Source organism: Vidua chalybeata, chromosome 1 (genome assembly GCF_026979565.1).
Source record: "Vidua chalybeata isolate OUT-0048 chromosome 1, bVidCha1 merged haplotype, whole genome shotgun sequence".
NCBI classification, from domain to species: domain Eukaryota; kingdom Metazoa; phylum Chordata; class Aves; order Passeriformes; family Viduidae; genus Vidua; species Vidua chalybeata.
The window spans coordinates 123,356,821-123,369,975 of NC_071530.1; positions in this window are offsets into that span (position 1 = coordinate 123,356,821).

The window sequence follows — 13,155 nt, forward strand, 5'->3', positions numbered from 1 at the left end:
GGCAACCTGACTGTTAGTTTTCTAGCCTTCTGAGGGTGGCATCCTGTCTTAATGTTCACTGCAGGCTGTCTCTGCCTCCTTTTCACACACTTAACAATTGTCTTCTGAATCTACAGAATGGTATGGTTCAGTTTCTTTTACTGTTGTTTATGCATAGTCAGGAGTTGGAGGAAAATCAAGCACTAATATTTTTTTACTGTATAGAAAGCTACTGAACTCTTGACCTATATCCCACATTTCTTCCTAGGGGAAAGGTGCGTGTGTAGGTAAAAATATTCCTTCAGGTCTGCAAGTAAGAAATACTAGCAGCATAAGAGAATTCTAGCAATTACAAAGTCATTAAAGTACTGACAATATTATGGTGTGATTCAGATTGAGTTACTAGTGTCTTTTCACAACTAACCTTTGAGATATACAAATTCTGTCATTATAAAATGACCCATTTTCATCAAAGAATCAATCCACAATATGAGACTGATGCAAATAAGGCACCATTTCTGTATTTACATCTGTTTAATAATGAGTTTTCAAGTTTAAGATAATTTTGATACATTAATAACTTTAAATTGTAAAAATAGAAGGGACAACATCATTCTAATTAAATTAGTATCTAATGAGTGTGCTGAAATCAATTTATATTTGGTAGTTCAGAGAAGAGTGTTAGAAAAAATTTTGTTAACTAGCTCAAAAACAGACACCAAATTTTAATTAGCAAAATATTGTGGAGAAATAAATCTTAAATCATAGAATGGTTTGGGTTGGAAGGCACTACAAAGATCATCTAGCCCAAAACTCCTGCCAAAGACAAGGATGTCACCCATTAGATAACGTTCCTCAGGGCCCCATCTAGCCTAGCCTGAACACTTCCAAGAATTGGAAGATTTCAAAACATGTCAAAAAAATTCTTTTCTGAGGAATCTTTAAGAAAATATGAAAACAGGGATGAAAAAGAAAAAAGTAAAGTATGAGAAAAACTATGTGTATGATTGGAAAATTAGTTTTAATAAGACATGTTCTGGTGCAGTATTGGGAGGTATTTTCACAGGGAACTGAAGATACTGTAAATCTGAAGTTAGTCTAAGATATTCCAAATAGTGAAAAGCAGCTAGCCCTGTACTGTGTGAAACTGCTATAATTAAGCTCTGGCATACCTCAAACCTAGGTAGGTATATTGTCAACAAAAGTATTAAACGGCAAATTGTCTAAATATGGGATCCATTCAATGTCCACTGGTGGTAAACAAATATTAAGAATTTCTTTTCCTTTTTATTTAAAAAAAGTGCACCAAATGAATACTTTTCTTTATGTCTAGGAAAGTTGGAATTAGCAAGCAGGTAAAAAGGTCTGCCTCTGAGAGATTGTCTCTACCACTGGCTCTTTACTCACATAGGGCTTGGCTACTTAGAGAGGTGATCCTGACAGGAAGGAAAATAAATATCCACTAATATTTTAAAACTACAGAAGTCAGCTATATTTTCCAAAAATATTTTGTGAGGCATTGGCTATCTGAGGTCTTTGACCAACTAATGGATTGCTTTCAACACTGAGGTATTTATTTGTAAAACATGTTCTGGAAATATTTATGAGTCTAGTTTATAAATAGTTCTAACATTTTGCACTGCCAGAAATTAAATAAACTTTGGGAAGACACATTGAATCATAGAGAAGTGAGGAAAGTCTCAATGTAATAATCATGAGATACATATCTCTCAAGAGATAATTATGAGAGTGTGAGGAACTCTGTTATTGCTGATATTTAACAGGTCATCCCTTAGGTTTCAAATTTGTAATATGTACTAAAAGGGACCCTTTTTTTACCCCTGTTTTCTCTCTGAAGCATAAAGACAGACCCATCATAAACATTTACTGTTTTGGCTACATGGTAGTTTGATTTTTCATCTGTAAAAGCCTGACAATACTGGACTGCTTGGTTATCAGTGTAACAGTCCTAATGTTTCTGATGCTGAAAAATTATAGGAAGGTTTCTGTTGCAACATTTTTTTTTTATTTACCACAAAGACTTCAAAGATGTATTTGATAGAAAGGCACTACTGAACCATGGATTTAGAATATTACTGTCACTAGAAAAATCTTCCCAAATTTCAAAAATTTACAAACCTCTGAAAAATTAGCATACACTGCATTGCAGGTGAAAAATATATATGGGAACAGGGAGGAGGCAGGTAATGCTCCAAAATGAACTTTGGCACTTTTGCAGAAGCTTGTCATCCATTAGCTGCCACTAGTAGACAATGATTTTAAAGTCCACCTTGCAAGGTGAAGCAAAACAGCATGTCCTAAATTCTCCAATTAATAAAGAGACATGAGACAGAACTATCTGTTAAAAGACTGATCATGCATTGCACATCTGCATATAGACTATTTAGCCCAGAAAACCCGTGGCCTAGGGATCAAAAAGATGGGTTCAGAAAAGGAAGAACTGGTTGCAGCAAACAAGAAGGGAGACTGGAACATGAAAGTGGAAGCCCTGGCAGGAGAAAAATTCATGGAACTGAGTAAGATCCCATATTTCAGAGAGATGCATGGAGATGGACATCATGGGACACCAAAAGATCTTTATTGGTGACATCTAAGATTGGAATAGTGAGAAGCTACAGAGCACAAATTGATGCAATCAGCATCTACCTCTCTGTAAGGATGGGAAGGCAAGAAGACCTTGGGATTATAATTGAGCCAGAGTGCATTACCAAGTGTGTAAGACTAACAAATGGTGTAACAGCTCTAATCAATTTGGCATTTAAGTAAACCCCAGTAACTCCAGTAAGAAAGGAAATGATCCCCTATGGCAACAGTAACTGAATCCTGCCATGAGTTTGGTGTCTGCCCTGTTTCTGTCACAAAGTTGCTATGGACAAGAAGAAGCAATTTCAAGTTGCTATGTAGTGTTAGCCAAGTAAATTAAACCAAGTTTTCAGGTTATCCAAAGTTATATATCCTTCATTTCAATGAGGAAAAACCTTAGTGTGTAATCTACCGTACTGATTAACAGGTGGGCCTGTGCACCATATTTATAAAGTGCAATGCAATAGTGAAAAGCCCCAAAAGTCAGGTTCTGAGGACTTAAACTGGCCTTCTAAAATTACTGTGCATTTCTGGCTTTAATTTCTTTTCCCAAATTTTCAAATAATTTGGTAGATTAATTTTTGACCAAAATAGATGAAGCCACCCTGTACTGAAATTCTCATGACTTCTGATCACAGGAAACACATTGGCTAATATTTTAATTTAGGTGTATGCAACATTAATGAGTGGCCACAGAAGAATCTTTGTTGAAGTCAACCTTTGTGACTGCAGAACAGAATGTGGGCAGTACACATTCAGTAAGGTCTACTGTCGACCAATAGCAATGAGAATACAAATGCTGAAGAGGCTCATTGCCAGAGATTGTTTTGGACACAGATAAAATGAGGCCATTGAGAGTGGTTTAAGTATGTGATACTGTAATTTGGGTTTGCATGCTATTCCACATATGCACCTAACTTTTCAAAATTTTGGGTATTCTTCAACCTAAACAACATTCTTTTAACATAAGCCTTGACTTTCACATAAATTTTGTTTGAAAATATTTTCATTTTCAAAGTTGCATGATTGACCCTTCACTGAGTATTTCTGAAAGCACCATTCATGCTTTTGTTAACACTCAAAGGTTACCACTTTACATTACAGGAGCTTTAAATGACAGCCCTATATGCAGTTTAGAAGTTTATCACTTTCCTGAGAATACTGGGTACTTCAGTTGTTCTTGCTTTTCTTCTGATAGATCTTCAAGTCTTTTCCACAGTATATAAATATTCAATTCTTGTTGCATCTGTGCCATCTGAGAAAGGTTATAATTAATTTATTGAGTATTTATGACTTCACCCTACCTTACCACACATTGCTTTCCAGCTCCATTGTTCTTGTAATAACTTCCTCGTCTACCTAAATCAAAATGTTCTAGATTAAGTAATTAATTTAGAAGAATTTACCAGCTGAATTGTGACAGAAATACGTGAAAGAAATGTATGAACATCTATGTAGATGGTTTTGTCTGACAGCAATCCACAGCAGCACCTCTTCCAATGATAACAGCAGCAGCAGAAAGATTTGTAGTCTTGGACTACAAATTAAACTGTATTTAGACTTCCTTAGACTGTGTCTATGTAGGACATTAAAATAATTTACATTTAATGAGAAAGCTAGAATCTGAAGAGCAACTGAGTGACCATTGCATTTGCCTCTGTCTCCTACATCTGGTCAATGTCTTTCAAGCATGTAAGATGTGCTTTATATGGTTGTGTCTGCAGACCTAATGGGCAGATCCGATCTTCAAACACAGCAGAAGGCAACAAGCCTCAAGAATAAGGCATGTATTACAGACAGTCTGCACCATACAGAGGCTCATGAGCAGAAGGTGTCTTAATGACCAGAGGTATTGCAATTCCAGAGATTTCAAAACCTAAGCATCTGCCTAAATTAGCTTATTTATTAGTTGATTCTGAATTCCATATGCCACCTAACAAATACTTGAGTCTTGTCCTGAGCATCAGATCCCACTGAGCTATACGCACCTATACTTCTGAGAGGAAACCATGACAGAAACTCAAAATCATGAGATTATATATAAGGAATCTTATATCAAAAGTCTGCCTTTTGGCAAGTCTGGTGAACTTCTCCTTTAAGAAAACTTTTTATCAATATATCAGTATTTGTAGTCCTTAGAATTTTAAACTAAAGCTTAAAAAGTAGGACAAAAATAAACCTTAAAAGTTGAAAAATTGTGCGCACAGCCAAGTGTTAGGGGAAAAAATATTGTCTCAACTCCTATGACTGCCATAGCTAATCCTTCTCAGGTGGTTCTCTCTGAAGTCCTTCCTTACCTTTCATTTGATTTATCCAAGCACAGGAAGAGATCTGTATGTGTGAAAGTGCAGCAAAATATTAATTAGGTCTAGGCAGAATAATAATTTCTGATCCATTCAATTTAGGTCAAGTTTGACCCTTTTTTTAAATGAAGTGAAAGACTATTAAAAGTTCTCAGGTAAGGGAAGACTTCTGTTACAGTGCTATAACACTGAAAGATCCTCTCCAAGATGTAAGTCTGGAAGCTTCTGCAAACTAACGGCCTTTCTGGGAGGAACAGCTCCTAAAAGCAAAAAGGAAATTCAGTGTTCTTTCTCATGTAATCCTTAGCCTTCCCTGCCAAGACTTCCACTACTGTGCCCACAATCACTCCTTGTGATACTGCTACTTATAACACAAGTCACTCAACAGCCGTCAGAGGATAATTATTCTCATGTACACATGACAGATCTGAACTGGCAGCCATGACATGAAATTCACTATCTTGTGTCACCAATCCCCCAAGCAGGCCATTTCTGACTACAGACTAATGATACTACTAAAGAAGGGGGAGAAAAGGTTCTTTATTATTATTTTTGTGTGTTTTTTCCTGGAAAAAAAAATCAGTACTTGGCTTATAAACCTCTGAAATCTGAGTTTATCATATGCAAAATAACACTATTACCTCACATGCAGGAAGATTACTGTGCTTTTTTAGTTTGATTTTTTAAAATCTATTTCAATTACTGCAGAAGTGTTTATGACCATTTGTTTCTAAAGCGCAGTGTCACATAGCAGTCATTCTCTTCATTAAATTAATTTATATTGTTCTGTGTCTTGGGTGTAAACCACAGGACTCACACACAGCTGACCTGATAAGACTGATATTGAAATCATTTAAATATTTCAGTCATTTTTAAACTACTTGTTTTGAAGCCCAGTCCATATAATGCCTCTGTTAATCTGCACCAAAGTTAAAATGATTATTTTTTGCAACACATCAGATCACAGAGCACATATGATATTCCAGTCTTTATACACAGTTCTTACAGAATTATTCTTTGAAATTTATAAAAGGAAATCCAATTCTCTAAAATTGATTTATTTCATATATGGAATCCAGCATAACTTTCCCCCTTTTTGCCATTTATTTGGCTGGGAGATGAGTCTGTTTCCTCTAGTGCTTTTTTTTTTTTTTTTTTTTTTAACAGAGTTAACATTTCTCAGGCAAAAATTGTAATTTGGTATTTTCCATCTCTTTATGGTAATTATAGCTAATGAAACTGTTGAGTACTACTGAGTTCTTATTTTCTTTTCTCTTTTTTTTTTTTTTAAACTTGTGTGGTCTACTGCAAATAAGAGTTTATGTTACGCCAAAAATGTCATTTCACTGTTTTGATTGATTCAGAATTATAATTTTTTTTTTCCAGGGTAATAAGAAATTCAACCCAAACACATGTTAATAATTGTAGTAATAACCAAAAAAGAAAACTGCTTTACTTCAGCATTAAAATTCATCTTCAGCTGCTTTGTTCTGTAATAACTAGGTCATCAGTTTAGGTGCTCCTGCTTAAAATGCATTTAGCATCCATATGTATTCCCTCACCTAGAGGCTTGATATTTTTAATGAGATTATATCAAGGAATGTGAAGACTGGAGAGCGGTAACATCATTTTCGTGTGTAATTCCCAGAACTCTGATCCATTTCAGGGAGGCAATTAAGACTGCTGACTACAATAAATGATACTAAGAGATTATGGAGGGTTTTTTTTCTGCATGAATGCATAGTTTAAAAAATAATTTAGGTTTATTTAACATAAAAAACACCTCCAGAGGGGGGATTTTTTTTCAATTTCGATGATTGTAGGGAATATCTCTTCCGTCATTTATCTGTAAGGATCTATGGTGTATTCTTGCAGTAAAGGATAACATTGAGATGCTTTGACAAAATACGTGTATTTTAGTTTTATATAATTTCCTTTGTGTTGATCATTTCAAAATATCCATTTAGTACTGGAGAAATTGAGTGTCTGTGGTATGTATTTGGTGGAGGAGGGGTTTCGGTGTTTATTTGTGATGTTTTTTTTCCATTTTATATTTTTTTTCCTCTGTGGAGGCCAATAATCTGAAGTAGCATTTAGATCAAAAGCTTCATGGGAATTAACCCTTGTCTTGTTACTGCTGACCACAAAAACTACATACAGAAGAATACAGAAGAATTGCTAAAAACAAATACCCTGGAATCAAAAGTTTGTTGTCTTGAAGAGTTAATTCTAGCAGAGAGGTGACCTTTATCCCTACGTACTCACTCTTTTTTTTTTTTTTATCAAACCTCTCCAAAGGGACTCATCATATGCGGGGCTCTATGAAGAGAAAAAGAAGAGCATTGTCCTTATCACCTCCTTCCAGAAAGTGGCAGAGTAATAGGACTTTGTAAGGCGAAATGAAGCCCAGTCTGATGGCTGCTGATTAAAAATTGACTCTGCCACATCAAAGAAGAGTTGAAGGTGAAAATGATGATCACTTCCCTCTCCCAGGGACCCTGCACCATTTCTTTTATTCAACCTTGAAAGGTTCTTTCTGAATAAGATAATATCCCTCGAGTCCATTCTGGCTAGGCGGCATGGGAAAATGTAGATCAGTATGCCTATTCTCTATGAAAAAATGGGATTTTGTTAATGACATAGCACTCTAAAGTGATGGCTCGTATATGGTAAATGCTGAGAAATTAATTATAAAATGCCTCTTAGACTATAGATCAAATTAATTGCTAGTATGCATCTACTAAAAAGACCACTGTAAACTCAAACTGCATTTTCCACCCTATTGCTGGAGATTTCTTTACTTGAAATACACTCTATCCTGCACTGTCTTTTTTGTTTTCACTTATTTTATAGCAAAATTTTTAGTACAGGGACCATCAGTGAAATAATATCATTGAAATATAAAATTTTATGAGGTCTAATGCATGTGAATACCAGTTTTCTGATATATACATATATACAGAAAGAAGGAGACTGTCACACAGTTATATGAACTATGCAGAAAATAAAAAAATGCTAGTATATGCATGCATGAATGCTCAGAAAGATACATAGCTGTGATACAGGGCATGATACTTTATTTCCACTAGTTAATGTGTCTGGCAGGCAGAAGTAGAAAATTTACAGAGAAGATTATGTGAAAAATATTCCTCTCTATTTTAGGTTTTGGATTTATACTTAATGCCAGCAATTCTAGAGAAATGCAAATATTTTAATTCAGGGCACCAACTGATCATGCATATATCTAAGCAGACCAACAGGCTGCTCAACTGACAGCACAGCACCCCTAAATGCATACCTTGAATAACACTGACAAGAAAGGTCTTCCATGAAAAAGAACTTGTACAAAAACAATTTTACACATATGCTCACCCCCTCCCTACACTTCCCTCTGGTCTGCTGCTCTTGAGAATCCACAGAAAATGAGTAGAAGTAATGCTTCAGCCTGAAAAGAGTGTGTTAAAACACGCTCCATGCATAAGAAAAGGTTCATCCCATGACTGGCAATGCCCACTATTTTAATGTATAACTAATTATCTACACCTAAGTGTATCTATCTGTCAAATACATTAAAAAAATTATCTGCAATAGGATAATGCATACATTTAATGCTATAACGTGTAAAAGCTTTACTGTATGTATGTTTGACATGTATGAATTACACAGTAAAACATCAGTTATTTATTCATGCTGATGAATGACACAAATATCATCCTGTTGAGATGGGCGCAATTAGAACAAACAAGTGATTATGTCAGAACAATGGAAATAACATGGTAATGACATCAAAACAGAGAATAGCAATAACACCCTCCCCTCATCACTGTCATCTGTGTCTACTGCTGTTTCTTAGAAGAAAAGATTTTACTAAGACATTGCTTGCTCAGTATTTTTGCTTTTATTTCCTGCTGTAGCTATCCAGTTATCTATTGAATACATGGTGAAATGTATAGAAAAAAATATAAAATCCTTTTTACTTTCTTTTTCCAGAGGGTATTACAGAGTATATTCAATTTGAACAATGCAGAAAATCAAGTACAGTGGAGAGAATTAATGATCAAGAGATTGTTTATTATGAATTAAATTTGCTGTACAAAGATAATGATTTTTACCTTAGTGAGTTCCCAATCTTTTAATAATCTTTAGTGTAATGAATATGAGCTCATATTCTTAAAAATTCTTTTCCCCCCTTACTAAATTAATCAACATTTTAGAATGTTCAAATATCCCAATTACCTAGGGCTACATTATTAGCATGGTACTTACTTTAAACAACTTCTCTAAAATGATTGAGGAAAACAATTTATACAAGTGTTACCTTTAATAAGAATAGAAAAGCAAGCATAGCTTGTTTGCCTCATTAAGGCCAACTTTTGATCTTCAAGTTTTATAAATAGAATGTATATCATTCAGTTCAACAGTCTGTCATGTACATGTGAGCCCTACTAATGCATGTGTTAGGGGAGAAGGGAGAAACTTATGCATGAGTTATTTATAAAAGCAACAGGTATTTAATAAGGCATATCAAGAAAGAAGTAACATTTTTGTTGGGTTATTATGTTCTATTACATGGCTATGTGTAGTAGTTCCAAAACCTGGTTTTGCTTAATGAGTGTGCCTATGTATGTGAGCAACTTGATGAGGCCTGGCTTATACAAGGTCTGTGGTTTTACACGGGTACGTGCAGCCCTCTTTGTCATTGGAAATATAAGAGATAATATTGATAGATGCACTGAAAAATGTTTTATGATGTCAACTTTTTATATTCAAGCTTTTTAAAATACAGGCAGTAAAGCAACCTTCTCAAGGAATTAGACTTCAAAAGTTTGACTGTTATAGATGTATATATGGTCACATTTCTTTTTCTATGTCTTTAAATAAGTTGAATATTAAGAATAAAAATATTGAAGGAAGAATTATGGCAAAGTAAAAAAAATTAACAAATTCTGGCATACCTTTGCCAATTCTTATGTTTTAGGTCTAAGGACATACTGGACTACTGCTGTTTTTGAATAAAATGTTCAATCCACAGTATGCAGTACTTTGAAGAGATAAAGTCATTCAGCACTTTCCAGAATCAGATCTATTTTCAGGAAGGAAGTTGTTCAATATCCGTGTACAGGAAAGTTTATATTCCTGTATAATTAATCCCTTGAGCTCTGAGGTACAGGGTTGATTTTATTTCTGAGAAGAAGGTAGCCCCCATACTCTCTTGCTTTGGGCATTTTCTTTCCTGGAAAATATATATTGCAAATGTTTATTTTGAAAATGTATACAAACCACATAAAATTTCAGGTTACTTGAGGTTTTATATTGAGGATTTTCCTGGTTATGATTGGAGGATAGAGTTGATTTTCTTCTTAGTATCTAGTACAATGTTGTGTTTTGGATTAACAATTTAATAGAATTACAGTTACGAGGTTTTGCTACAACTTCAAATTTAGAGGGACAATTCTATTTTTAGTGGCCATGGGATTAGCTATTAGGAGGCCTGAATGAACTTCCCTTTTATAGGAAGTGGACATATAAATATGGCAACCTCCCTATATCAAAGCAGTGACTGATACATTGGAAAATGTTGCATTTGCCACTCAGGCTGCAAAAGCAACAACCCAGTAAACCTTTGACAATTTTCTTTCTAAGTAAAGCAATTTTTTTCAAGGAAATGGGAGCCTGTTTTCCAACTGGTTAAATTTTAATGACCATATCTGTTTTAGGAATCCATCATCATTCATCCTGTTCCATCAGCATTCCATCACAGCATATTGAGCCACCCACCATATTCCTTCCTCTTCATATTCTCTTCCTTCATTCCAAGGCAAGCAGAAGTCAGAAATGAGAAGTGAGACAAGCTGAGCCAATGTCTAAGATATTAAACAGAAGCTGTTTAATGACCCAGCAAAACCTATGAGTCTTCAAGATGATTGGACCCTTGGGAAGCTTGCAAACATATGAAGGGTTAATATTTAAATAGACTACAGAAGTTCAGTGTGTATAATATGTTATATAACAAGCCATATTTGCAGTCTCTACTCCTCTGCAGTTTCATCACAATTGCCTGCTAAGTAGCTTGTCATCCTTATTTCATCATGAGTTATTAATTTGCATTTTATTTTACTTTTTCCAAATTGTTAAAATTAAATGTGGCTATTTGCTGAAATAATCAATTCTAGATTAAATTTAATTCACAGACTATCTTGTTCTCAAGTTAAAAAAAAAAAAAAACAACAAAAATATGGCTAAGTAATGTTTTCTTTAAGCACTATTTTGGTCCAGGGAATGGTGAGGTTGACATGAGTTTCACAGCTTTTTATAAATGCCATCAAATGCGTGAACAGTCTGACTGCACTATGATATCTGCACTACAGACAAAGTGGTTGAGTTTGGTACCTACATTAGTATCTTGCTGTGTACCTGTAAGAGCTTTCTTGGTTTGTTGGCTTGTCTACCTGATAACGAGACTGCCATAGACTATGGAAAGTGTATGCTCCTGAGCCTGTACCTCTATGGCCATTCATGGGGTATGTTTGTTGAGGATGGGGGAGAGAGAAGATTGGAGGAAGAGCTTTATGAAACAGAGGAGACTCCCAAAGATATACATATACATTGCATATGCTTGAACAGACTGAATAAAAATCAGATGTTTAGATATTTTGATTGAATATAGAGAGCAGGGAGGAGTTTAAGGTTTTTTTTTTTTTTTCACCTGTACTTTTACATTTATGTTTTCATTTTGTTACAAAGTACTACTAAATTAGATATAACTAGATGATTAGCTGGATTACAAAGCTATAACCAAGATTGTGTGAAATATAGCAGGAAACAGAACATCAATAGTATCAGTCCAAGGCTGGTAAAATCAATTTATACGTGACATTAAAATATACACAACTCTCAACTAAAGCTGTACAAGTAGGGTTTTATTTTGGCTATCCACAAGATGAACAATTAGGCTGGTGTCTTTACTGCTACTGAGTGTACATACAGGTCACTTGCACCTATCAGATTTAATACAGTTTGGAACTGAAATGTGGGCTAGGCAAAAGCTCAAGTTTGGTACTCATCTCTCTAACACAGCTTGTGTATGCAGGCTGGAAAATCGCAAAGCTCTGTGTCAGAGCACACAGCTACAACACAGCTGTCTCACAGCAAGGCTAGAACATATCTGTCTGTCTGTGGGAATCAGTTGTTGCCATCTCTTGAAATCATAATAACAATCATCCAGTGGTGAGGACTGTGCTGTGTTACAGATGTCTCAGCTGTCTTCATTAGAGGTTGGACTTGTGTCTCAGGAAAGCCTTGGAATAACCACATTGCAGAACAAGAAAACTGCCTCCCCCCACCTCCCCTTCTTGTCTCTCACAGATCACTGTGAACAATGCAAATTGTTTCTATCTGCTCTTCTCTCGATCAGCCACAGACTACTGTAAAAACTGCAACTGTATTTGAGGATCTACTTTGGAAAAAATGTCTGCCTTTAGGAGATTACTGTTGTTGTTGCTTGTTGTTTTTGGGTTGTTGTGTTTTTTTCTTTTCTGAGTGTGGGTGCATGTCCCTTGAAGTTGCAACTCTTTTTCAAGGCCAAATTTGATTTAATCTCCCTATTTTCAGAAGCAGTCCGCTTTTAATTTCAGAGTAAGAATATTCACCCCAGACAGATAATCCATGCTGTAACAAAATGTTTTGAAAGTATAAGAAGAACGCTGAAAATAAACTCTCTGTAGCTATCATTTTTACCAGAAAATGTGTTCTTTAATAAATAATTTGCTGTCATGTGGTTTCATTCTTACATAAAAAATTTGTAAGCAAGGATCCCATGCCAGGCAGACATAGCCGTAAAAGCTGTGTCTAAACTTGTCTGTATTGTGTTTTCCAGCTTGGTTCCACTGTTCACCCAGGCAGCCTGCACAGCGCTGAATACTGTGAATGCATTTAATTACAATCTGACATGTGTATTCCTGAGAAACAAAAGGCTGTGAACTGAGGGTGATGATTAACTGTTCTACCAGATAATTGCTTAAACTACTACTTATATTATGCTGCATTATCTCTTTTGAACAAAGTGATTATTGGCCCTTTGTGTTGCGATTATACAATGTAAGTGCAATCTTGCTGTTTTAAATGTTAGAGTTTATGTTTAATGTACTTATATTTGTAATGAGGGGTGCAACTTTAGATTTTCTAAGGATTATTCTCACAACTGAAAAAAAATTTAAAAAGTGCCTCAATTTCTCAGATTGGTCTGAGATTTAAACTTCTTTAAGGGACT